The 23,516-nt window shown below is 50.9% G+C and overlaps 1 long non-coding RNA gene across 4 annotated transcripts in view; it reads left to right on the forward strand.

Annotated features, from left to right (window-relative positions):
* Nucleotides 1-22,661, forward strand: part of LOC126064145 (uncharacterized) — a 32,122-nt gene extending 9,461 nt beyond the window's left edge. For 2 of the 4 annotated variants that reach the window (XR_007514452.1, XR_007514455.1), the window contains exons 2-3: nt 5,202-5,299; nt 7,259-17,638. This is a non-coding gene — a long non-coding RNA (uncharacterized LOC126064145). Of the gene's footprint in view, nt 1-5,201; nt 5,300-7,258; nt 17,639-18,430 lie in introns of those variants that run through there. The other 2 variants (XR_007514454.1, XR_007514453.1) reach the window with 2 other exon arrangements.
* Nucleotides 22,662-23,516: the final 855 nt, after the last annotated feature.

The following is a 23,516-nucleotide window of genomic DNA, read 5'->3' on the forward strand; positions in this document are numbered from 1 at the left end:
TTCTGCTTCCCTGGTCATTCATTCACTCATTCATTCATACAACAAATACTTACTGAGTAAATACTAAGTACTAGATACCAGCTCGAAGATAAAGACAAAGGGGTTGGCAACCAGTGTCACAAAACAATTTGTGTATTACTTGTCTAATGAGAAACTAACTTGCTTTGTAAACTTCCACCTAAAAAAAAAAGATACAGATAAGGACCCTGACTCAAGGAACTTTCCTGCTGGTGTGAGGAGATGGACCGGAAACCAGTAACGACTTTGATAAGATAATTCAAGATCCCGATAAGTGCTTTGAGGCCCACTTCAGCAGGGGTGGTCAGGGAGGACCTCTGCAGAGTGATGCTGGTCAGGGTCGGGAAGCCAGCTCCTCACAGCTGGTATCCAGACCCATTTCCTAAAGACCTTGTAGGGGAAGACAGAGCTATCAGAAGTGCCACAGGTCAGGAGCCTCGCCCACTCCCCTAAACCCAGTCTGATGGGAAGAGATCAGTGGCATCATGGGGGGGGGGCGTGGACCACTCTGGGTGACACTGTCAGAGGGGGTGACAGAAAAAGACTGTCTAAAATTTTTGTGCAGTGTTTCAGCAGAAATTTATTATTTTTTACAAAAATATCCCTCTAGTTAATTATAACAACAAAAACATTTTTCGTAAGCTCAGCTTACATGTATCAATACACCCACGAGGCTAACACTCTATGCTAATTTACTTTTTCAACTTTCTAACGCGCTCCTGTCAGAGCTGCCATTATTACCCAATTACAATGAAGCTTCGAATCACGTGGGTTTCATCTGCTCGTGCCACGCGCTGTTGTTTTTGTTGCTTCCAGTATTTTCATAGTCACCGATTTTATCAAATTTTCTGGTGTTTTAGCTACAATATTGTGGTAATTAATATTTTTGAACCTGTATCAATAACTTTTTGGAGAATGAAGTAGTAATTAAAGGAAAAGAAGGAGAAAAATGGAAAAAGGCCTCCGCTCAGATACTAATAATGTTGTGATTCAATGTAGAAAGATTTTACAAAACAATTTTGTTGTTAGTATTCCTATCATCTAAGAAATATTACATCTAAGCAATTTACAACTATGTTATCACATATTATTCTATGATTAAAATTGATAATAAACATTACTAAGGATTCTGTGTGGAAAGAGGTCCATGGAGGAGGTGACACCATGAGTCACCACACTGGGCGACACCAATCCTAGTGATACCACTGGGAGTGTTAGAGGAAAAACCTCCCCCGGGAACTAGAGGAGCCCCCCGTCAGAGGTCAAAGCGAAGAAGCTGGCCCCGGAAGCCCCAGGGATCACCACTGAGGCCCCTGAGGAGCCATCTTCCTCGCCTGGACTTGTGCCCTGAAGCTCTGGTCCAGCCCTCACACAAATAACAGTAACCACTGGTGTTAAATAATAGTAACTGCTATTGTTAGTTAGGCAATTAGCACATGCTAGGCACTCATCGGGCGCTTCAGATACACTATGGCGTTTAATCCCCTCAACATGCCTTAGGAAATGGGCATGGATGTCACCCTCATTTTATAGAGGAGGAAATAACTTATGTAAGGTCACCAAGAAGGGGCAGAGCTTCCATTCACACCCAGGCCTGTGTGACCTCAAAGGCCAGAGCCACTGAGCACACCCAGCCCCTCCTGCCTGCCTGCCCTTCATGGCTCACTGATGTGGACCCACCTCCAGGAAGGGCTGCCCTGGCCCACTGGGATTAGCCCGCCTGACCTTGGAGCTCGTACCAACTCAGGCCTTGTGACTTGCAATGTGGCCCTGAGCTTTGCCTCCATTTGCACTGGCCATAACCAAGGCCATAAGCAGCAAAATTTTGCTGAAGATCATTCAAAAATGGCTGCAGTAGTATATCAACAGGGAACTGCCAGAAATTCAGGCTGGTTTCAGAAGAGGACGTGGAACCAGGGATATCATCGCTGATGTCAGATGGACCTTGCTGAAAGCAGAGACTACCAGAAGGATGTTTACCTGTGTTTTATTGACCATACAAAGGCATTCGACTGTGTGGATCATAACAAACTATAGATAACATTGTGAAGAATGGGAATTCCAGAACGCTTAATTGTGCTCATGGAGAACCTTTACATAGATCGAGAGGCAGTTGTTAGGACAGAACAAGGGGATACTGATTGGTTTAAAGTCAGGAAAGGTGTGCGTCAGGGTTGTATTCTTTCACCATACCTATTTAATCTGTATGCTGAACAAATAATCCGAGAAGCTGCGGCATATGAAGAAGAACGGGGCATCAGGATTGGAGGAAGACTCATTAACAACCTGCGTTATGCCGATGACACAACCTTGCTTGCTGAAAGTGAAGAGGACTTGAAGCACTTACTAATGAAGATCAAAGACCACAGCCTTCAGTATGGACTGCACCTCAACATAAAGAAAACAAAAATCCTCACAACTGGACCAATGACCAACATCATGATAAAAGGAGAAAAGATTGAAGTTGTCAAGGATTTCATTTTACTTGGACCCACAATCAACAGCCATGGAAGCAGCAGTCAAGAAATCAAAAGACGCATTGCATTGGGCAAATCTGTTGCAAAGGGCCTCTTCAAAGTGTTGAAGAGCAAAGTTGTCACCCTGAAGACTAAGGTGTGCCTGACCCAAGCCATGGTATTTTCAATCGCACCATATGCATGTGAAAGCTGGACAATGAATAAAGAAGACCGAAGAAGAGTTGATGCCTTTGAATTGTGGTGTTGGCGAAGAATATTGAATGTATACCATGGACTGCCAAAAGAACAAATCTGTCTTGGAAGAAGTGCGGCTAGAATACTCCTTAGAGGCAAGGATGGTGAAACTGCGTCTTATATACTTTGGACATGTTGTCAGGAGGGATCAGTCCCTGGAGAAGGACATCATGCTTGGCAGAGTACAGGGTCAGCGGAAAAGAGGAAGACCCTTGATGAGGTGGATTGACACAGTGGCTGCAAGAATGAGCTCAAGCATAACAACAATTTTAAGGATGGCTCAGGACAGGGCAGTGTTTCGTTCTGTTATGCATAGGGTCCCTGTGAGTCAGAATCGACTCAACGGCACCTAACAATGACAACAACATAAGCAGCCTCATTGTCCTAACAGCACTTACTATGTGCCAGGAGCGCTGGGCCCTTTCTGCACACACTCTTCATGGTAACTCTTGTTGTGTTGTTGCGTGCTGTCAAGTTGATTCCCACCCATAGCAACCCTATGGGACAGAGTAGACCTGCCCCATAGAGTTTTCTTAGCTGTAATCTTTACAGAAGATCGACAAGCCTTTTATCCCATGGAGCGGATGGTGGGTTCAAACCACCAACCTTTTGGTTAGCAGCTGAGCGCTTATCCATTGTGTGTCCTGCAAGGTCAGGATTGTTTATCTCGTTTTACAGCTCAGAGAGGTAAAGGGACTGGCTCAAGGTCATGCAACTGTAGGAGGGGAGCAGGTATCCTGACCCCAGTGCCTGACAGTCGTCCATGCCTCCTCAGAGGTAACCACCAAGTTGTCTTGGAGTGAACTGGAACGTGGCGGGGAGGGGAGCTGCAAAGAGCTCAGCCTGTTCCGCCTCATTTAAGCCTCAGGATCAGTAACCTCCTTCCGCCACCAGCCTTGACCTGTATAGGTTTCAAATTCATTCCTCAGCAATGCTCCAGATGACAGATAATCCCCAGCCTTTGGGGTCACTCCCAAACATTGAAACCTCAAATGTTGAAATGGTGGATGCCAAGGGTTCTCCGTGTCTACACCTCAGAGCTGTGAGAGAATAAATATGAAATAACACAGCACAATCTTAGAGTGGGGACCCTGGACAAGTGCCTTGACCTTTCAGGGCCTCAGTTTCCCCATCTGTAAAATGGGCTTATATAATAATACACACCTCACAGGGTTGAAGTCAGGTAAAACCAAGATAGCATGTATGTAAATACCCATCATAGTGCCTGCCTGGCACACAGCAAGTGCTCAGCAAAGAATTGTGGGTCCATTGTTTGGTAGAAAGTTGACCTCAAGTCCCTGCAGGGCTGGTGATGTTTGGAGTCCAGATAGTGGAATGGAGGTCTCAGCTTTCTGGGTTTCTAAGGCATAGTCCATTCCTTAGCCCTCTCCCCATGTCCCTGGTGTTAAGGCCCAAAAGACATTTGGCTCTCCCTTTGGGCGCTGTAGGGGCTGAGGCCCAGGCCTCAGGCCCCAAAGCCCACGGACAAGCCCTGCAGAGGAAGCAGCTGATTTCCCAGCCAACTGTGCCCCTGGAGCTGCAGTGGAGGGAGGGAAGTGTGTGCTCAATGGGGAAGTTCTTGACGCAAACACCCAGTTGAGAAACATGTTGGGCAAAATCCACCAGGCTGCAAGGCTCTGCAGAGGGGGATCTCCAGGGGTGGCTCATGCAAATCACCCCCTCCTCTATTTGTCCTTCTAGTCTGGGAGTGGTAGAGGTTTCTGGCTGCTGCTACTGCCTGGGCTGCCTAGTGATCCCCTGTATGGCTTTGCCACACTTCCATCACAGGTGTAATTGATTCTCTGAATCCAGTTCAGTTTGAAATACTTAGAGTGGTTCCTCTTTTCCCGTGGGACCTTGAGGCCTCACTTGCCCACAATCACAGGACTTGCCCGTGGCAGCTCATCCTCTGTTTCCTTAGTCTCCTGTCCCTTTGGAGAGGAGATCTGCCTTTCTCACACCAGCTCCATGCCAACCTTTTGTGCCAGTTTCCCTCTCCTTTGTGGAGGACTGTCTGGGAATGCAGTGAATTTAAGGAACCCCATTAACTGATTCTCGCTAAAGTATTAATGACTTATACTTAGCTAAAATCACATTGGGCCTGTCTGTAACCACAAAGGAGATGCAGCCACAAATGGAAACTTCACCTAAGGTGTCTTTCTTCCTGTCTCCTTCCAATTTCCCTCCAGTATCCCTCCTAGCCCAAACCAAGCCACACGGAAATGTGGGGAATCCAACCTGCAGGGACTGGCCCCTCCGCCACTGACAAAGATTAGAACAAGTAAAGGGTGTGGAACACATTCCCCTTCTGTGTACCATGGCAAGGGGTTGGACAAGATGCTTTTTGAGAAGGCTTGCTCTTTGAAAGCCCACGGAGCCATGACTCTTAGGGCAAGGACACAAATTTCTCTAGGTTCTGACAGCAATTCTGAACCTGAGTGACCTTCTAATTGCTTCTCTCTCTGTCCTTAGTGTGCCCACATGTTCATTGGAGGGGTTGGTCAAGCTGGCCCAGGGGGGCCCTGGAGAAAGACCCTGGGTGTGCAGACTAATTCCTCATTCATATCCAGGTACAGTTCTCTAGAATCTCCTCTCAGGAATCTGCTGACTTCACCAACCCTGCTGACCTCTCTTGTCCTCCTGCTGTCCCAGCCTGGAATCCACCCAGTCCTATGCCCTCTCTTCCCTGTAGCCCAATCATCATGAGCCCAGCCCCTCGACCCTGGGGGACCAGGAATGAGTCCAGCTGTTAGAGGATCCACCTACTACCTGGGCAGAGGGACACATTTCCTCTAAGGGGAACAGAGGCACCACCTGGCCCGGGTAGGGTCCACTTGAGTTTCTCCCCACAATCTCCATCACCCCACCTACCTCCCACTGCCTCAGGTTTCTCCTTTCTTCTTCTTCAGAAAGTAACAGGAGAATAGGCCAGTTTCTAGAAGGTTTTGAGGAAGACCCCAAGAGAGTCTCAGATCAAGGGAGTCCTGATCTTCCTCCTACGGAGGCTGAGGTCAGGCCCTACTAAGTCTCTGTGGGCCTTCGACTCCAAGCTTCCTGAGCAGATTAAAATGCACTCACTTCTCACATTAAATCACCTTGCCAACACTCAGTAGGAGCTGAGGTGCACTGCAGTTGACAGGTTGTCCCAATATTACACTTCGCAGTCATTTAATTCAACACGTAGGAATTCTGAGCTTCCTGTCATTGAGCTCAGGCCCTGCACTCTGTGATCTCAATCGACTCCTCAAAGCACCGTACTGTGGCCAACCCCATCTTTTGAGGGAGAAAGCAGGATGAGAGAGGTTCAGTACCTTGCCTGAGGCCACACAGCCAGTGAGTACCAGGGCCATTATCTGTCTCTGCCTCTTTCTTGGCCTGGGCCTCTCCCACAGCCTGGACCTCTGCCAGCATCTCTCTGTCCCACCCCGACCCCTGCATCTATCCTGGGGACCTTGGGGCGGTAGCTTCAGGCCTGTGGAACACACAACTCGTGGGAAGTGGTCAAAGCTGCCGCACGGTCCGGCCTGTTGGGTGGGAGCCCTTCCCCCGGCCCAGTTAGATGCTTGGCGCTGGCGCCCTGGGGCTCTTCCCAGTGGCGAGCTGCAGGGCATGCGGTTTACCTGCCAGGAGCCCAGAGGTAGGAAAGCAAACACCGTAAATCATCAGGAAGCCTTGTAAATATTTTATAACTGGGACGGTAAATAATGCAGCTCCTTGGACGCGCCCCACCCAGTTTGTCTGTACCTTATTCAGCACCCAGGGGTGTCTGTCTGGGCCCCTCTCCTGCCTTGAAGTTTTTAAACAAACCCTGTGGTCCAGCGCGGGGCACTTTCACGCACACCATCATCACTGCCTAGCCTTTGTTCAGGCTGCTCCCTCAGCCTGGAACTCATTTCCCCTTGCTGTTGTTGTTACCAGCTGCTGTTGAATCGGACCCCAACCCATGGTGACCTCATGCGCAGTGGAACAAAATGCTGCCCTTCTTCCTCCCCCAAAAAAGTTGTATTGGAGTCAACGACAACTCGTGGCAACCTTATTTGTGTCAGGGTAGAACAGTGCTCCATAAGGTTTTTAGTGGCTGGTTTTTTGGACGTAGATCACCAGCCCTTTCTTTTGAGGTACCTCTGGGTAAACTCGAACCTCCAACCCTTCAGCCAGCAGCCAAGCGTGTTAACCATTTGTACCATCCAGTGGCTGCCTGGCTAGTTCAATCTCCCCCTTCAGGAGTCACCTCTTTTAGGGAGCTTTCTTTGATTTCTTAGGTGGGATCAGGAGCCCCTCTGCCCCCACAGTTTCCTCCACCTGGCTCTGCTCGCTCTGTGTGGTCATTTCCTGGTGACTGGTCCGCTCTCCCTTGGACTGCCAACTCCAAGAGAGCAATCCTCTCCCTAGAGTGAGCGCAGAGCCTGGTGTATAGTAGGTGTGTGGCAGTGTTAAAGGACAGAATAAATTATCTTGCTTAATCCTTGAAATTAGCCTGCAAGACAAACGTTAATGTTTTTATGATCACTATTGCTCTTGTTTTACAGATAAGAAATCTGAGGCCCAAGTGGCAGTGCTGACTGACCTCCAGCTCCTATGACACCAGACCAGTGCTTTCTCCATAACCCATTAGGAACACACCTCCTTCCCCTGCAGAACTCCAGCCTCCGGAGTCAGGACCCTCTCGCTTCAGCTCAGGGAGGCCCTCCACCCCTCCCATAAGCTCTGGCACCTACAGGGTACCAATCTACGTTGTTAGAATGGCTGGAAAAGGCAAGGTGAGGTTGGGATCCTGTTCTTGACCTGGGAAGGGTGCTCGGTGCGTGCCTTGGGAGCAGGCAGGCCCCAGGGTGGCCCTGAGAAGACATGTGTCAGGAGAGTGTCTCTGGTCTTGGATGGAGGCAGCTGTGGGAGACGCTGCCCCAGACACCTCCAGCCCAAAGGCGCCATGGCACTCTGGGGCCACAGCCCTAACCAGGCCACTGCAGCCTTGCAGGAACCAGAGATGAGAAGACAGATGATCCTGTCTGCCTCCTCCCCATCCTGTGTCAGGCGCTGAGAACGAGGACAAAGAAACCAGGGCATAGGCAGTGCGAGGTAGGACAGGATGAGGACAGCTTTGCACAGGAAGCCTTGGCCCTGACTCTGGCCTCAATCCTGGGTAGGGGGCGGGCTGCAGAAGGGAGGGCAAATGGGTCTCGGCTCATGTGCCAACTCCAGCTGGTTGCCAGTGACTCCTGGGAGCTGTGTTGAGGATTCTGAGCTACACCCCTCCAGGCTCAGCAAGAAGTGCTCTGATCGATTAGCAATATCTGCCCCAAGCAGAGAGGGGGGCACAGTGGAGGCACACTTGCTAGGAATTTGCCACTCCCTCCTTCCACCTCTCCTCAGCACTCAGCAGAGTAGGGACTCCATAAAGGTTTGTGGGTTGATTGTTGACTAGTACAAGATCAGTGCAGGAGACATATGGACTTACCACTTACTGTGGCGATGAGAAATATGAACACACGGCCCCTCTACCATTGTCTTTGCAAAAGCCAGCAAGGAAATCAGGAAGAAGAGAATGAGAGAGAATGGCAGATAGCAAGTGAGAAGTAGGTTAGATGTCCCTAAGAACTTTCTGGCAGTAGGGACTGAGACCCTGAGCCCAGGGACAAGGACAGTCACGGCTCTGCCCTCACTGATCAGCAGGGACCAGGAGTTTTCCAAGGCAAATTCTAGGGATAAATCTTGGCCAGGGTTCAGCAGGTGTGGCCTTGTGCTACTGGAGGCTGGGCTGAGCCTTCTATGCTTGGCCAACTCAACCATCTCCACAGGACCTGCGACAGTGCAAGGGGCACACAGTGGTGCTGGGTGGAGCCCCCATGGGGAGCTCTTGCCCTCACACAGCTTCCCAGGGCAGGTGGGGACAGACAGAAGGTTCCCTCTGGGCTCAGAAAATGGGGGCAGGCCCTGTGGGGAGGTTGCAGGGCCCTGAGGGTTGAATGTGAGGGAGCCAGACTGTACGTGACTCCCCTCATTGCCCCTCAGCCTCTCCTTTCCCCTTGGACACCCATAAGATTGCACAGGCAGGGTCTATGCAGCTCTGGGAGGGGAACATTTCCTTCCCCTGCCATCCCAACACCTCCTTGCCAAGCACTTGGCTACCCCACCCAGGCCAGCTACCACCATCTCCACCCTTGCTCCTGTGACTTTAAGGGAAGCCTGGTGCAGTGGTTGTGAACTCCAGCCTGGGATTCAGAGCAATCTGGAGTGTGAGGCCATCCTGGACATGTGACCATGGGCATGTCCTTTAACCTCCCTGGCTCTCCATTTCTCCTACTGTAAAAGAGGACCCCAGGTGACACAAATGGTTTGAACTCAACTACTAACCTAAAGGTTGGTGGTGCAAACGTACCCAGCAGCACCATGGAAGAAAGTCCTGGCAATCTGCTTCCTTAAGGATTACAGCCAAGAAAACCCTGTGGAGCACAGTTCTACTCTGTGAAACATGGGGCTGTCATGAGTTGGAATTGACTTGATAGCAATTGCTTTGGGTTTTTTTGTTTTAAAACGATGATAACGGTGGCACTGACATTGCAGGGGCTTTGTGGGAAGCCTGTGAGTTAGCGAATGCCAGGTGGTAGCTCAGGGCTTGACAGGTAGTGAGTGCTCAGTAGGTGGCGGTTGGAACTACTGTTCTTACTGTGATTCTAATCTGAGACCAAGTTCATGCTCTCTGCACTCTCTACAGAGTCCAGATTCCACCCAGATCCCAGAGGGCCCCTGCCAGCATTGTCAGGCAGGTAGTCTGATGGTCAGGGCCCTGAGGCTGGGGCCTTTGAATGCTCTAGTCCTGAAGGCCTGGGGCAGAGAAGGAGGGGCAGGGCAGGGACTCCCTGCAGCCTCTGGGCTGGCCAAGCTCTGAGCTGTGGGCAGAACCGGCCATCCCAGGCCACCTATAATTACCTTCCGGGAGAGCTCTGCGGCACCGGGCGGGAACAGTAATTTTCAGGTTTTATTTTTATGTCCAGACAGTGCCCTTGGGGTGCCCCACGCTAGCTAGCTGCTGCCAGACACAGGCAAAGGCTGAGCTCCTAGGGGAGGAGGGCCTCCAAGGAGACTGACTCTGAGTACAGAGTCCAGGGGTTCGGTATCCCATAGTCTCCACAACCCTCCTCTGGCTGGGTCCTGGGGGCAGAGACTGCTCTGGGGAGCCTGGGGCAGCTGGGCAAGCTGGAGCTGGGGACCTCTCTGTCTTTGTCCTTTTCCCCTCTGTCCTCCATCCCTTCTCCCCTCAGACACCGAGGCCTTAGTCTCATGTGGGAAGATACTGGCACAACTTCCATCAGGTTGGCTTGGAGCAAGGGTGCCTCAAGGGCTGACCCTGAGCCAGAGCCATCTCTGGAGGCCACACACCTCTGCCTGCTCACACCAGGCCCTCCCACATGCACTTGCACAGTCATGCCCCAGCCTGTCATGCACACACACATCCTTGCACACCCATCCATGTCAATGACAACGAGGATGACAGTGAAGGAGGGTGATGGTGACTATCCACTCAGGACTCCCCCATCCTGAGGCAGCAAGTGGCAACTGGGAGTCAGGCTCGGGGCAGGGAGCGGTCCCAAGCGATCGGTGCTCACAGACACTCACAGACACAAACATGGGCAGACCACCCCCAACTGCTTTATCACGTGCTGCTGCTGCTCCCAATTCTCTGGGGTGGTCCTGCTGCTCTAATCTCCTACAGCAGAGCCAGGATGTTCCTGGGTCCCCAGGGGGTGACCAGGGCAGGGCTCGCTTGTGCTCCTGGGTACAGGGAGCCCCAGAGGTCTAGACCAACCCCAGCCAGCTAGGCTTCCGTGGAGCGCTTGGCAGATGGAGGCCCAGGTGGCTGGGAAGCCAACAAACGTGCATTTGACAGATGTTGCTGATCTGTCTCTGAGCACACAGAGGCCACCGTGGGATGGCTGGTCTTCACTGAGCAGCTCCTGTATGCCCAGCCCTCACAGGCTGGGGGCTTTGTGTGCTGGCAGTGGGAAGTGAGCAGGAGAGGACACGCCCTCAAGGGGGTGACCCTGCCACTAGGAAAAGAATAAAGGCATATAGGGTGTAAGGCTCAGCCCTACAGGCCCCAAGGTTACTCCCAGAACAATGGCACCATCTCTCTGGAGCCCAGAAGCCCACAGGCACAGGTTCTAGAACGGATAGTGAAGGAAAGGGCAGGCCATCGAGGCTACCCGGGAGCCTACTACACACACCTGCAGCTCACCCACGAGTCTGCTGGATTCACTCCCATGTGTGCCCTCTCCTGTGGACCAGCCTTGTCCTTCTGGGGCTGGCTGGACTCAGCCTTGGGTGTTGCCTTGGGTGGGAGCAGGGAAGCTGGGCATGTGGACAGGTGGGGCGTCTTGGGCTCTGAGTCTCCACCCCTGCGTTGCCTGCACCATTACCAGCATGAAGCAGGTCACTCTGGTCACTGCCCTGTTGGCCCCAGGTGACACAGGAAGCACAAATAGAACAAGCAAGGGGCTGCACTCATTCCTGGCTTCAGGCCTTGGCTCTTCCTGTTTCCTGTGTCTAGAGGGCTCTTCCTCTGGATCTTCTCCCCTCCAGCTTCTGCCTGGAAATTCCCCTTTTCAAGGCTTCATTTCCCATTATCTTCAGCACAGGTCCAAACCCAAGCCCAGCCCTTTGCATGGCATTCAAGGCCACTGAGAGTGTGAACCCCCAACTGACACCTGAGGCACCTACCAGCAACTAGTCATCTGTGAGCCCCATGCTCCAGCCCCACAGGCTTGCCTCAGTTTCCCTAGAATTGGCCTTGGACATAAGCAAGTTAATTACTTCCTTCAGGCAATCAGAGTGCCTTCTCTGCTTTTCCACCACTTCCCATGCAGGAATTCCTTCCTCTCCTTCCTTGCCTAGTTCCAGGACACCTCTTCTGTGGAGCATTCCTTTCTTCCTGAGTCCTAGCACAGGGCCTTGCACATAGCAGGTGCTTGTTAAATGCTTGCCAGATGGAAAGAACACTGAATTATGTTCTATTCTTGGCTCTCTGCTGCAGTCCCTTGCTGGTAACCTGAGCAAGCCACTCTGCCTCTTGGACTTCTCCCCATTTACACAATGGAAAGTTAGATGAGATGGTTGGGAGGGCTATTAGCCTTAAGGGTCTAAGAGGCTTAGATTTTATGCAGAGGACTTCAGGCCAAGTAAGCTTCCCTGCCCAGCCCCAAAAGGCACCCTAATAATGGCAAAATTAAATCCTAATGACATAAAGCAGTCATTTGTTGAGCACTTACTCTGATCCAGGCACTATGCAAGACCCTTCTCTTGTCTACGCTTCATAAGCACCTGAGGGGCTACTGATATCCTCCATTCGTAGATGGGGGAATTGAGCCCAGAGAGGGGAGGTGACCTGCCCAAATTCACACATTTCAGCAGCTGAGCTCCCCTCAAAGAGGCCAGCCCCCAAGGGCCCCAGAGGACCCCTGACCACAGTTGTTGACCTTCAACATGGTGCTCCAGCTGTAAAGATGGGCCCTTTCACTAATTCATGCTCCTGACTGGTTTATGAGATGTGGGCTCTGAGGCAGCACCCGGGCTGCCCTTGGTGCTGCCGTTTGGGCCGGGAACCCAGCAGACCTGTGGAAGAGAACAGGGTACCTTGGAGATAGGTGGATTAACCAGTAACCAAGGCACACACGGCTTACATTAAGCAAGGTACGCACAGACTTACTTGTGCTTACTTACTAATCTGTAGTGCACAATTTCACATGGGTTTCATCACACCTTTGTTGTGGTAAGCACAGATTAACAAGTAAGCACAAGTAAGCTCGTGTGTACCTTCCTCATTGGGTAATCCATCCCTGCCTGGAGGGCAGTGCCCCAGGCCTAGGGTAGCAGGGAGGCTCCAGCCCAGTGCCTCTGCAGAGCAGAGGAAAGCAGCTACCTGGCCTCCCAAATTTTGCTGGACTCTAACCCCCTCCTCTGTCAGGACTTGGGCCAAAGTCCAGGCTGCCATCTGGGCCTCGCCTGAGCAGGTCTTATAAGACATTGGCTTTGTTCCCCTTTCCTGAAAAGCTGTCCTGGCTGTGCCTCTTTCAGAAGGATTGCAGGGCAGCTGAGCAGACCCCACCATGGAGTCCATCCTTTCTCTGGGGAAAGGGCAGGCACCCCCTACAGGACGCAGAGCCCAGGACACACAGGTGAGCCCTGAGCTCTGGCCTCAGGCTTCTCCTGCCCCATGTGTGATCACAGGCAGGGGTTCATCCAAGCCTCAGTTTCCTCATTTGTGGGGTGGGATCAGAACACCTGCTCCATCCCAGGTGGAGGCCATTAGATAGCAATTAGTTGGCTCACGGAGTCTCTGCAATGGTTATGAAAACAGTGGTGCAAACCGTTAACACGCTCAGCTACTAAGTGGAAGGTTGGAGGTTGTAGTTCACCCAGAGGAGCCTCAGAAGAAAGGCCTGGTGATCTACTTCTGAAAAATCAGCCACTGAAAACCCTGTGGAGCACAGTTCTGCCCGGACACATGGGGTCGCCATGAGTCAGAGTCAACTCCAGAGCAAGTGGTAGTAGTAGCTGGTACCTGGGGAAGCTTCCTAGCCAAGGGGCGAGGAGGAGAGTGTGGCTGCTCCCGTCCACGCTCCTGTCAGGTCCTCCTCGAGCACACCTGGGGTGAGGAGGAGAGCGTGGCTGCTCCCGTCCACGCTCCTGTCAGGTCCTCCTCGAGCACACCTGGGGCGAGGAGGAGAGCGTGGCTGCTCCCGTCCACGCTCCTGTCAGGTCCTCCTCGAGCACACCTGGGGCGAGGAGGAGAGCGTGGCTGCTCCCGTCCACGCTCCTGTCAGGTCCTCCTTGAGCACACTTGGGGCGAGGAGGAGAGTGTGGCTGCTCCCGTCCACGCTCCTGTCAGGTCCTCCTCAAGCACACCTGGGGCGAGGAGGAGAGCGTGGCTGCTCCTGTCAGGTCCTCCTCGAGCACACCTGGGGCGAGGAGGAGAGCGTGGCTGCTCCCGTCCACGCTCCTGTCAGGTCCTCCTCGAGCACACCTGGGGCGAGGAGGAGAGCGTGGCTGCTCCTGTCAGGTCCTCCTCGAGCACAGCTGGGGATGAGGGCACAGCAGGCAGGGCAGTAGTCCTCCTCCTACCCCTCCTCGTTACCTCACTCGGACAGTTAGTCTTCACGAACACCGTGAGCTGAGTCTCTCATCCCCCTCCCATCATGTCTCAGAAGCTGTGCTACCCGTCAGTGAGAGCTGAGCCAAGAGGAGGACCTGGCAGCCGGTCCAGGCTTAACTACCAGGCCCCCCTGCCTCTGAAGCCTGATTTTCCTCCAGAAGGCCTGGAGGCTGTGGCCGCTCACAGTCTTGGGGGCCTGGCTGCCACCTGGTCACCAAGTGACCCTGGGCAGTAGCCTTACCTTTCTGAGCCTCACTTTCCTCCTCTGTAAATTGAGGCTGTCCTTACTTTGCAGGTTGCTCCACACATGAAAGGAGGGGCTGTTTTTAACTGCTCACCTGTCCCTGGTGGGAATCAGTGCTCTCTAAGTGGAGCCATTTTCTCAAGTGGTCACTTAGTCCAGGGCTTCGAACTGGTTTGTTCCAGTTCCGGTTTGAACCCCTGATGAGAATTTGCATTTCTACCCCCAGATATACTGAATCAGAATCTATATTTTAACAAGATTCCCCGGTGATTCTTATGTATAATAATAAGTTTTGAGAACAATTGCTTTACTAGCAGTTCTTAGAATTTGTCCCTAGAGGGTGAGAAGGGGAGTGTGCTGTTACATTGTGGGCATTGCAACTAATGTCACAAAACAATATGTGTATAAATGTTTGTATGAGAAATTAACTTGAGCTGCAAACTTTTGCCTAGAGCACAATTAAAAAAAAAAAGAAGAAAGAATTGGTCTCTAAACAGCAGCGTGAACATCCCTGGGAACATGTTAGAAAGGCAAATTCTCAGCAGGGGTTTGAACTGGAATGAACCGGTTCTAAGCCCTGACTTAATCTTTACTATCTTGTTTTTTTTTTATCTTGTTGCCTTCCTTGTGCAACTGGAGCCTTTGAGGCTGGGAGGGGCAGGGAGCTGCCAGGATCCTGCCGTGAGTCAGAGCATAGTAGAGCGAGCCCCCAGCCCCATGGTGCAGACTCAGGCGTCTCCTCAGGCTCACTCCCATCTGCCCATGTCCACGGGGGACCACGTAAATCTTGGTTCTCCCCACACGCAAGCTCACTTATTTATGCTCACTCAGGCCCACTCCAGCTCGATACCCATCAGGCAGGACCCAGGAAGCTGGCCGTATCCCTAAGCTGCTCAGAGCAGAGCTCAACTAGGAGACCGAGATCAGTGGTGGAGCCTGAGGTCCAGGCAGCCAAGCCCTGGAGGCCCTGGGAGTGGCAGATTTAGAGGACAGTACCAGCTCCCACATGAGGTCCCATAGGGCAGATGGGACAGGGCTACAGGAGGGATCCTGGGGCCCCTTGGGTGTCCCTTGCCCTTAGTTTTTCCTGGTCACCCAGCCCTGTCATCTCCTCAGAGACCTGGCAGAGTGTGAGGCTGGGCCTTGGCAGCTGGGCAAGAACAGGTAGAGAGTCCGAGGGAGCAGCCCTCAAGTCCTGGCCTGTGCTGTTCCCAGGGGAGAAGGGTTCACTCTGACTGAGCACTACCTAACCTGCTTCCAGGGTTTAGAGAAGACTTTCTAGAGGAGGTGGTAACTAAGCTAGGACCAACCTGAGGACTGAGAAGGAGTTAGCCAGGCACAGTGTACTACACGGAGGGAACAGTGTGGGCAAAGGCCCAGCGGTGAGAAATTGCATGATATTGTCTGGTAGGAGCTGAAAGAAGTCCGTCTCATTGGAGCTCAGAGGCTGGGAAAAGGCTGGACACAGGGGCTAAGTCATACTGGGCCCAATGGCCACAGCAGGACTTTGTCCTTTGTCCTGAAAGATCTGTAGCAGGTTTCTGTGGCTACTGTGAGGAGAAACAACCATCAAGGGAAGGGGTATGTCCACAGTAGAGGAGACTGCAGACATCCAGGTGAGAGACACCATTGGTCCAGTCCAGATTGGTGTCAGTGGGAAGAAGTGAATAAATCGAGTGGTCAGAATAGGGAAACTGAGGCACCAGGGGGCAGAGACCCATGCAAGTTTCCACAGTGGACTAGGGCCTGGCTGGGGTGAGGACCTCCTAGAGATTGTGTGTGGGTGGAGGTGAGTGTTGGGGGAGGTGCAGAAGCCTGCCCAGCATAGGCCTAGTGGACTCAGCTCAAGGGGGCTGGAACCCTTTCTCTTGGAGCAAGGCCTCTGTCCAAGGGAAAAACAATCCATTTTTTCCTCTTTACCACGCCTGTGTTGTACACATCCACATAGCATCCCCCACCGTGTCTACCATTTGGCTGCCATTGTCTTCGCAAAACTCTGGGGATGGTAGAGGCTGCCTTAGGGCCGTTTCCTCTGGATTCCAGTGGCTTTGGGTAGGTGGTGTTGGAGGAAGGGGTTTGAGGAAAAGGAGGGAAGAGCTGAAGCCTTCCAATATCCCCTTCCCTCCAAGCATCCTCCCCATCTCCCCCCCAGCACACACAGACCAGCTAGCACCTAGGTGCACATGTACGCCCCCAAACTCCCGCTCCACAAAACAGGACAACTGCAGCCCTTATGGTCCTGCCCTCGGGCCCACTCACACTGCTCCAAGATTCCCTCCTCAACCTTCCAATTCTCCCTCCAGAGAAGCACCTCAAGGCTAGGAACAGCCTGCACACGGGGGAATACATCCCCTGCCCCGACCCCTGAGGACATGACAATAGCTCTGCAACATGAGGGAGCCAGGGTAGACATCAAGAGGAGCTTCCCAGGTATCCAAGTTGTGAAACCTGAAAGTTGAAAGGCTACTTCATCTTCTTTGCAGGGCCCCGAAACAGGGTCCCCAATCTCTCCTACACCTAGCAGCTCCTATTGATCCTGGGCAAGGTATCTGAAGCTGAGGCCTCAGTTCCAGTTCTGTCCTAAAGAAGCCTGTCTTGGCTGAATGTCAGAATCTGGCTGAAGTCTCCACCCCTCTGGCCTGGAGGGGTCCTGACTGGTGGAAGGCCACATGGGGTCCACCTCAGGACTGTACCCCAGCCCTTGACCCGAATGTCTGCCCCCCCAACAAGAAATTCCACCACCCCACCCTGGGATGACTGCCAGGTACCCACAGGCCTTGAGAGGCTGGCCTGAGAACTGGCTGTGATTCTGGCCCCAAGGGCCCACTATTCCTGCTGTCCAGGCCTGCCTAGAGACCTGGATGCCCGCCTAGACGCTGTGGCTAATATGGCCACAGCCTGTGCCCACAGAAGCCTGTGGGTGGAGCCAGGGCTCAGGCGGGAGAGGTGGTGGGGTGGGCAGCAGCCTGAGGGTGAGACTCCTCTCCCTGGGGAGGCTTTTCCCCAGCCAACCTCTGCCTCCAGCCACCACAGGCTGCAGGGCCCTGGGGCAGAGATGGTGGTGGTGGTGGTGGCGTTTGTGCCAGGGGAGCTCACGGTCGCCTGGAAGAGATGAACATGGACAGTGTAGCTGCCTGTCGTTAGTGTCGACCAGGGCTGGGCCCTTTGCACCTAGCATCTCAATCCATCCTCAGAGTAGCCTCAAGGTGGGAGGTGGGGGGATTTACAGATGAGGAAACTGAGGCTCAAAGAGGGTTGGCACTTGCTCAGACCACACAGCCAGTTAGCATGGAGGCTGCAACCCAGTTCTTATGCTGGAGCTTCTGCACTGTGGTCTATGCCTCAGGAGAGGCCTTAGGATAGGGGAGATTGGAGTTGGGGGCTCATAGGAAGCAGAGGCGAGCTTCTCTGAGTTCAAGAGCAAGTTTCAGAGTCTCTTCTGTCATCCATTTTGGAACTTTTCTTTGTTTTCTGTCCTTTTTTTTTTTTTTTAGTTGTGCTTTAGGTGAAAATTTACAGAGCAAATTAGTTTTTCATAAAACTAAACCCATAAAAAACCCATTGCCATCATAATACACAAATTGTTTTTTGACATTGGTTGCCAACCCTATGTCAGCACTCTCTCGCTCTTCACCCTGGGTTCCCTGTTTCCATGCATCCAATTTTCCTCTTCTTTTCTGTCTTTTTAATGACCTTTTTCTTTCTTCATGTATGATGTCCTTAATGTTATTTCATAACTCGTCTGGTCTTCGGACATTTGTGTTCAATGTATCAAAACTATTCTTGAGGTGGTCTCCAAATTCAGGTGGGATATACTCGAGGTCACTCTTTGGCTCTCATGGACTTGTTTTAATTTTCTTCAGCTTCAACTCGAACTTGCCTATGAACAGTTAATGGTCTGTTCTGCAGTCAGCCCCTGGCCTTGTTCTGACTGATGGTATTGAGCGTCTTCATTGTCTCCTTCCATAGATGTGATCAGTTTGATTCCTGTGTATTCCATCTGATGAGAACCACATGTATAGTCACCATTTATGTGGTTGAAAAAAAAGTATTTTCAATTGGTCTTGCAAAGTTCTTTCATGTGATCTCCAGTGTTGCTATGACCAAAGCCATATTTTCCAACTACTGATTCTCCTTTCCAACTTTCACATTCCAACCACCCATAATTGTCAATGTATCTTGATTAAATTTCAATTGATCAATTTCAGACTGCAGAAGCTGGTAGAGATCTTCAATTTCTTCATCTTTGATATTAGTGATTGGTGAGTAAATTTGAATAATAGTGGTATTAACTGTTCTTCCTTGTAGGCGCATGGATATTATCCTATCGCTGAGAGCATTGTACTTCAGGATAGATCATGAAACGTTCTTTTTGACCATGAATGAATGTGTCATTTCTGGCATAGTAGACTATATGATTGCCCGATTCGAAATGGCCAGTACTAGCCCATTTCAGCTCACTAATGCCTAGGATATCAATCTTTAAGCATTCCATTTCATTTTTGACAACTTCCAGTTTTCCTTGATTCATACTTCATACATTCCATGTTCCAATTATTAATGGATGTTTGCAGCTATTTCTTCTCATTTTGTGTCATGCCACATCAGCAAATGAAGGTCTTGAAAGCTTTACTCCATCCAGTACAGTCATTAAGGTCGACTCCACTTTGAAGAGGCCGTTCTTCCCCAATTGTATTTTGAGTGCCTTTTCCAACCTGAGGGGCTCATCTTCTGGCACTATATCAGACAACGTTCTGCTCCTATCCATAAGGTTTTCACTGGCCAATTTTTTCAGAAGTAGACCTCCAGGTCCTTCCTAGTCTGTCTTAGTCTAGAAGCTTCACTGAAATCTGAAGAGTTCAAAGAGTGGCTCAAGAAGACAAAGTAAAGTATTATAATGACATATGCAAAGACCTGAAGTTAGAAAACCAAAAGGGAAGAATACGCTCAGCATTTCTCAAGCTGAAAGAACTGAAGAAAAAATTCAAAACTCGAGTTGCAATATTGAAGGATTCTATGGGCAAAAAAATTGAATGATGCAGGAAGCATCAAAAGAAGATGGAAGGGGTACACAGAGTCACTGTACCAAAAAGAATTGGTTGACGTTCAACTATTTCAAGAGGTAGCATATGATCAAGAATGGTACCGAAGGAAGAAGTCCAAGCTGCACTGAAAGAAGGCATTGGCAAAGAACGAGGCTCTGGGAACTGACGGAATAGCAATTGAGATGTTTCAGCAAACTGGAAGCAGCACTGTGAGTGCTCACCCGTCTCTGCCAAGAAATTTGGAAAAGAGCTACCTGGCCAATGAACTGGAAGAGATCCATATCTGTGCGCATTCCAAAGAAAGGTGATCCAATGGAATACAGAAATTATTGAACAATATCATTAATATCACATGCAAGTAAAATGCTGAAGATAATTGCAAAAACCAACGTGAGGGCACTGTCTGACCTCCTCTAATTTCACAAGAGGGAAGGAGAATCAAGATCAATAGCCCAAGGCTGATTCCCATGAGGTGAACATCAGACATGCCTCCTCTCTCCTCCATCTTCACCAATTCTGACACCGGCCATCCTTCCCACAGCACTCTCTACTTCTCTGTTGGGTTTGAAAATTCATTGCAATGGCCACACAGAACTCACAGATCATACTCATGATTACGGGGTATGTTAGAGAAGTAACAGTTACAGTTCAGGCTCGGGAATACTCAGGATACGGTTCTTCCATCAAGACAGCCTCTTCCCAGCCGTGCTCACCGGCATGCCTCTCCCTGGCCCTCAGCCTCTGCCCAAAGGCATTCAGCTTTCTCCCTCTGTGGGCCTGGAAACCCACCATGCCATCTCCTGCTTCTAGGTCTCTGCCACTGCTTCTCACCATCTTTAGTGCTACAGCTTTCTCTCTCTGTGTCTTTGTTCTAGGAGCATCTCAGCACAGTGACCCTGGGTCCAAAGGATGCCCTCTCTGCTCCTGGCTGTTTTTCCTTGGTGGTGGTGGGATCCTCTGTTTCCCACCTCTGGGGTTACTCATTTCAAGCCCAGCGGGATGGCAAAACTGACCAGTCCTTTGGTGGGCCACAATTGCCCTATCTGCACAATCCAGCCTAACCACCTGGGTGGGAGTTATAAGACCATGGCCAGGAAGGCCACACAAAAGCGATCCATCACACTGCGATAATTCAAAAACAGTTGCAGCCGTACATCAACAGGGAGCTGCCGGAAATTCAAACTGTATTCAGAAGAGGATGTGGAATGAGAGATATCATTGCTGATGTCAGATGGATCTTGGCTGAAGGCAGAGAATACCAGAAAGGTGTTTACCTGTGTTTTGTTGACTATGCAAAGATATTCAACTGTGTGGATCATAACAAATTATGGATAACATTGCAAAAAGTGGAAATTCAAGGACACTTAATTGTGCTCAGGGCTGCATTACCCAATAAGCAAGGTATACCCGGGCCCAATTTTTCCTTCCCACCAATCTGAAGTGCACAATTTCGCCTGTCCTCTACCATGTCAATGATGTGGTGAAAACCATGTGAAATTGCTCACCACAGATTAGCATGTAAATATCTTGCTCAATGTAAACCAGCGCATACCTTGCTTACTGGTTAATCCACCCCTGATTTTGTGCTCATGCAGAACCTGTACATAGACCAAGAGGCGGTCCTTCAAACAGAACAAGGGGATATTGCATAATTTAAGTCAGGAAGGATGTGCGTGGGGTTGGATCCTTTCACTGTACCTATTCAATCTGTATGCTGAGCAAATAATCTGAGAAGCTGAACTGTGAGAAGAAGAACTCTGCGTCAGGATTGGAGGAAGACTCATTAACAACCTGTATTATGCAGATGACACAACCTTGGACTTGAAGCACTTAATGAAGAAGTTCAAAGATATAGCCTTCAGTATGGATTACACCTCAATATAAGGAAAACAAAAATCCTCACAACCAGACCAATAAGCAACATCATAATAAATGGAGAAAATATTGAAGTTGTCAAGGATTTCATTTTATTTGGACCCACAATCAACATCCGTGGAAGCAGAAGTCAAAAAATCATACACTGTGTTGCAATGGGCACATCTGCTGCAAAAAAAAACCTCTTCTAAGTACTAAAAAGCAAAGATGTCACCTTGAGGACTAAGGTGCGCCTAACCCAAAGAATGGTATTTTCAATCACCTCATATGTATTCAAAAGCTGGACAATGAATAAGGAAGACCAAAGAAGAATTGAAGTCTCTGAGTTATGGTGTTGGCAAAGAACACTGAATATACCATGGACTTCCAGAAGAACGAACAAACCTGTCTGGGAAGAAGTACAGCCAGAATGCTCCTTAGAAGAGAAGATAGGGTAACTTCATCTTGCTTGCTTTGGACATATTGTCAGGAGGGACCAGTCCCTGAAAAAGGACATTGTCATGGATTGAATTGTGTCCCCCAAATATGTGCGTATCAATTTGGCTAGGCTATGATTCCCAGCTAATGATTCCCAGTATTGTGTGAGTGTCCACTATTCTGTCATCCAATGTGATTTTCCTGTGTGTTGGAAATCCTACCTCTATGATGTTAATGAGGTGGGATAGGTGGCAGTTATGTTAATGAGGCAGGGCTCGATCTATAAGACTGGATTGTGTCTTCAGCCAATCTCTTTTGAGATATAAGAGAGAGAAGAGAGCAGAGAGACAGGGGAACTTCATACCACGAAGAAAGCAGCACCAGGAGCAGAGTGCTTCCTTTGGATCTGGGGTTCCTGTGTGGAGAAGCTCCTAGTCCAGGGGAAGGTTAATGACAAGGACTTTCCTCCAGAGCCAGCAGAGAAAGCCTTCCTCTGGGGCTGATGCCTTAATTTGGACTTCTAGCCTACCAGACTGTGAGCGAATAAACTTCTGTTTGTTAAAGCCATGCACCTGTGCTATTTCTATTACAGCAACACTAGATGACTAAGAGAGACATCATGCTTGGTACAGTGTCAGGCAAAAAGAGGAAGACCCTCAGGGAGATAGATTCATACAGAGGCTGCAACAATGGGCTCAAACATAGCAATGATTGTGAGGATGGCGCAGGACTGACCAGTGTTTCATTCTGTTGTGCTTAGGGTCGATATGGGTCAGAAGTGACTCAATGGCACCTAACAACTAACAGGAAGCAGATGACCTCTTTGGTTAGGGGCAGGGATCTGGAAGGCTCCATATGGAGGAGGACCATTTACCTGGGGCCCGGTAAGAATGCTACCAGCTCGATTAGAAGTACATTTCAGGGCAAAGCACAGCCTGGGCTTGATGTGGCAGTGTGTGGGAGGATGGTGGGTCAACTGGCAGGGGTATCCTGGTGCCCCACAGCCTCTCACTACCCAAGGAGCACCTGGGGCGGAGGCTGCTGGCTGTGTGCTCAGGCTCTGCTGGTCCAACTAGCCCAACCACTTCTCTCCAGGCACTGCCCACTGCCAAGAGTAGTTGGCAAACTGTGAGTGAAGTCTGGTCAGGGGCCTAGGATCCCTCCATTCCAGTGCCAGAACAAAAGAATTAAGCGGTCCAGATCCCCAGGCTGCCCTGCTCAGTTTCCGAATGCCCCATAGCCACGTGCTCCAGAAAGCCTGCCCTGATCGCATCCTGCCAACAGAACAATTTCTAAGATGCAATGACAGTGTGGAGGGTAGGTGTGCCTGGGCAGCATATGCACGAGAGAGAGAGAGAAATTATGGGTGCAATTATAGATTTCTACTTCTGTAAACCTGTCTTTAATTTTCCTTATTTGCTGTAATGGAACTGGAAATATATTACTTTTTCATCAGAACAGCTTCCTCTCATCTCCTATCCACAATTCCTTGTTCTCGAGGTCTTTTCAGAGGCTCCAAGTTGAGGAACAGGCTAGGTCGAGGTGGTAAATGATCCTTGCATCGGTTGCGGCATCCATAAAATGGGTGTGCTCGGGTCTTCCTCACTTTCTTGGATCGAACCAGTGTCAGGGGAAGCTGCCGCCTGGCGCCCGAGCCCAGGTGGCGGCACCTCTCCAACCGCCAGGTGGCTGCCGGGCCCCGGAATAGAGCCGGGTCGTGTATAGGCTGGCCTGCGTCAGCGGCTGGGAGGGCGCCTCCCCCCCGGATTGGAAAGGCTTCCCTGGGGCTGGGCGGGGCGGGGCGGGGCCCCGGCGAGGGCGGGAACGGGACCTGTCTGTACCGGTGCACGGAAGCCGAGCCTGCCCGGCCGTGCGCGCGGCGGCCCCCGGGAGTGCGCGGCTGTGCGGGTGTGGATGGGGGTCTGTGGGCGGCGCGGCGGACTCTGGTGGGCGGGCGGTCCTACCCATCCTCTCCACCTTGGGGGCCGCCATCCAGCCCAAGGATACCTCCACCCTCCAGCTTCCCCCGGGCCAAGCTGGGCTCCGTGAGCCATCCT

The sequence above is a fragment of the Elephas maximus genome, chromosome 20 (genome assembly GCF_024166365.1).
Source record: "Elephas maximus indicus isolate mEleMax1 chromosome 20, mEleMax1 primary haplotype, whole genome shotgun sequence".
NCBI lineage: Eukaryota > Metazoa > Chordata > Mammalia > Proboscidea > Elephantidae > Elephas > Elephas maximus.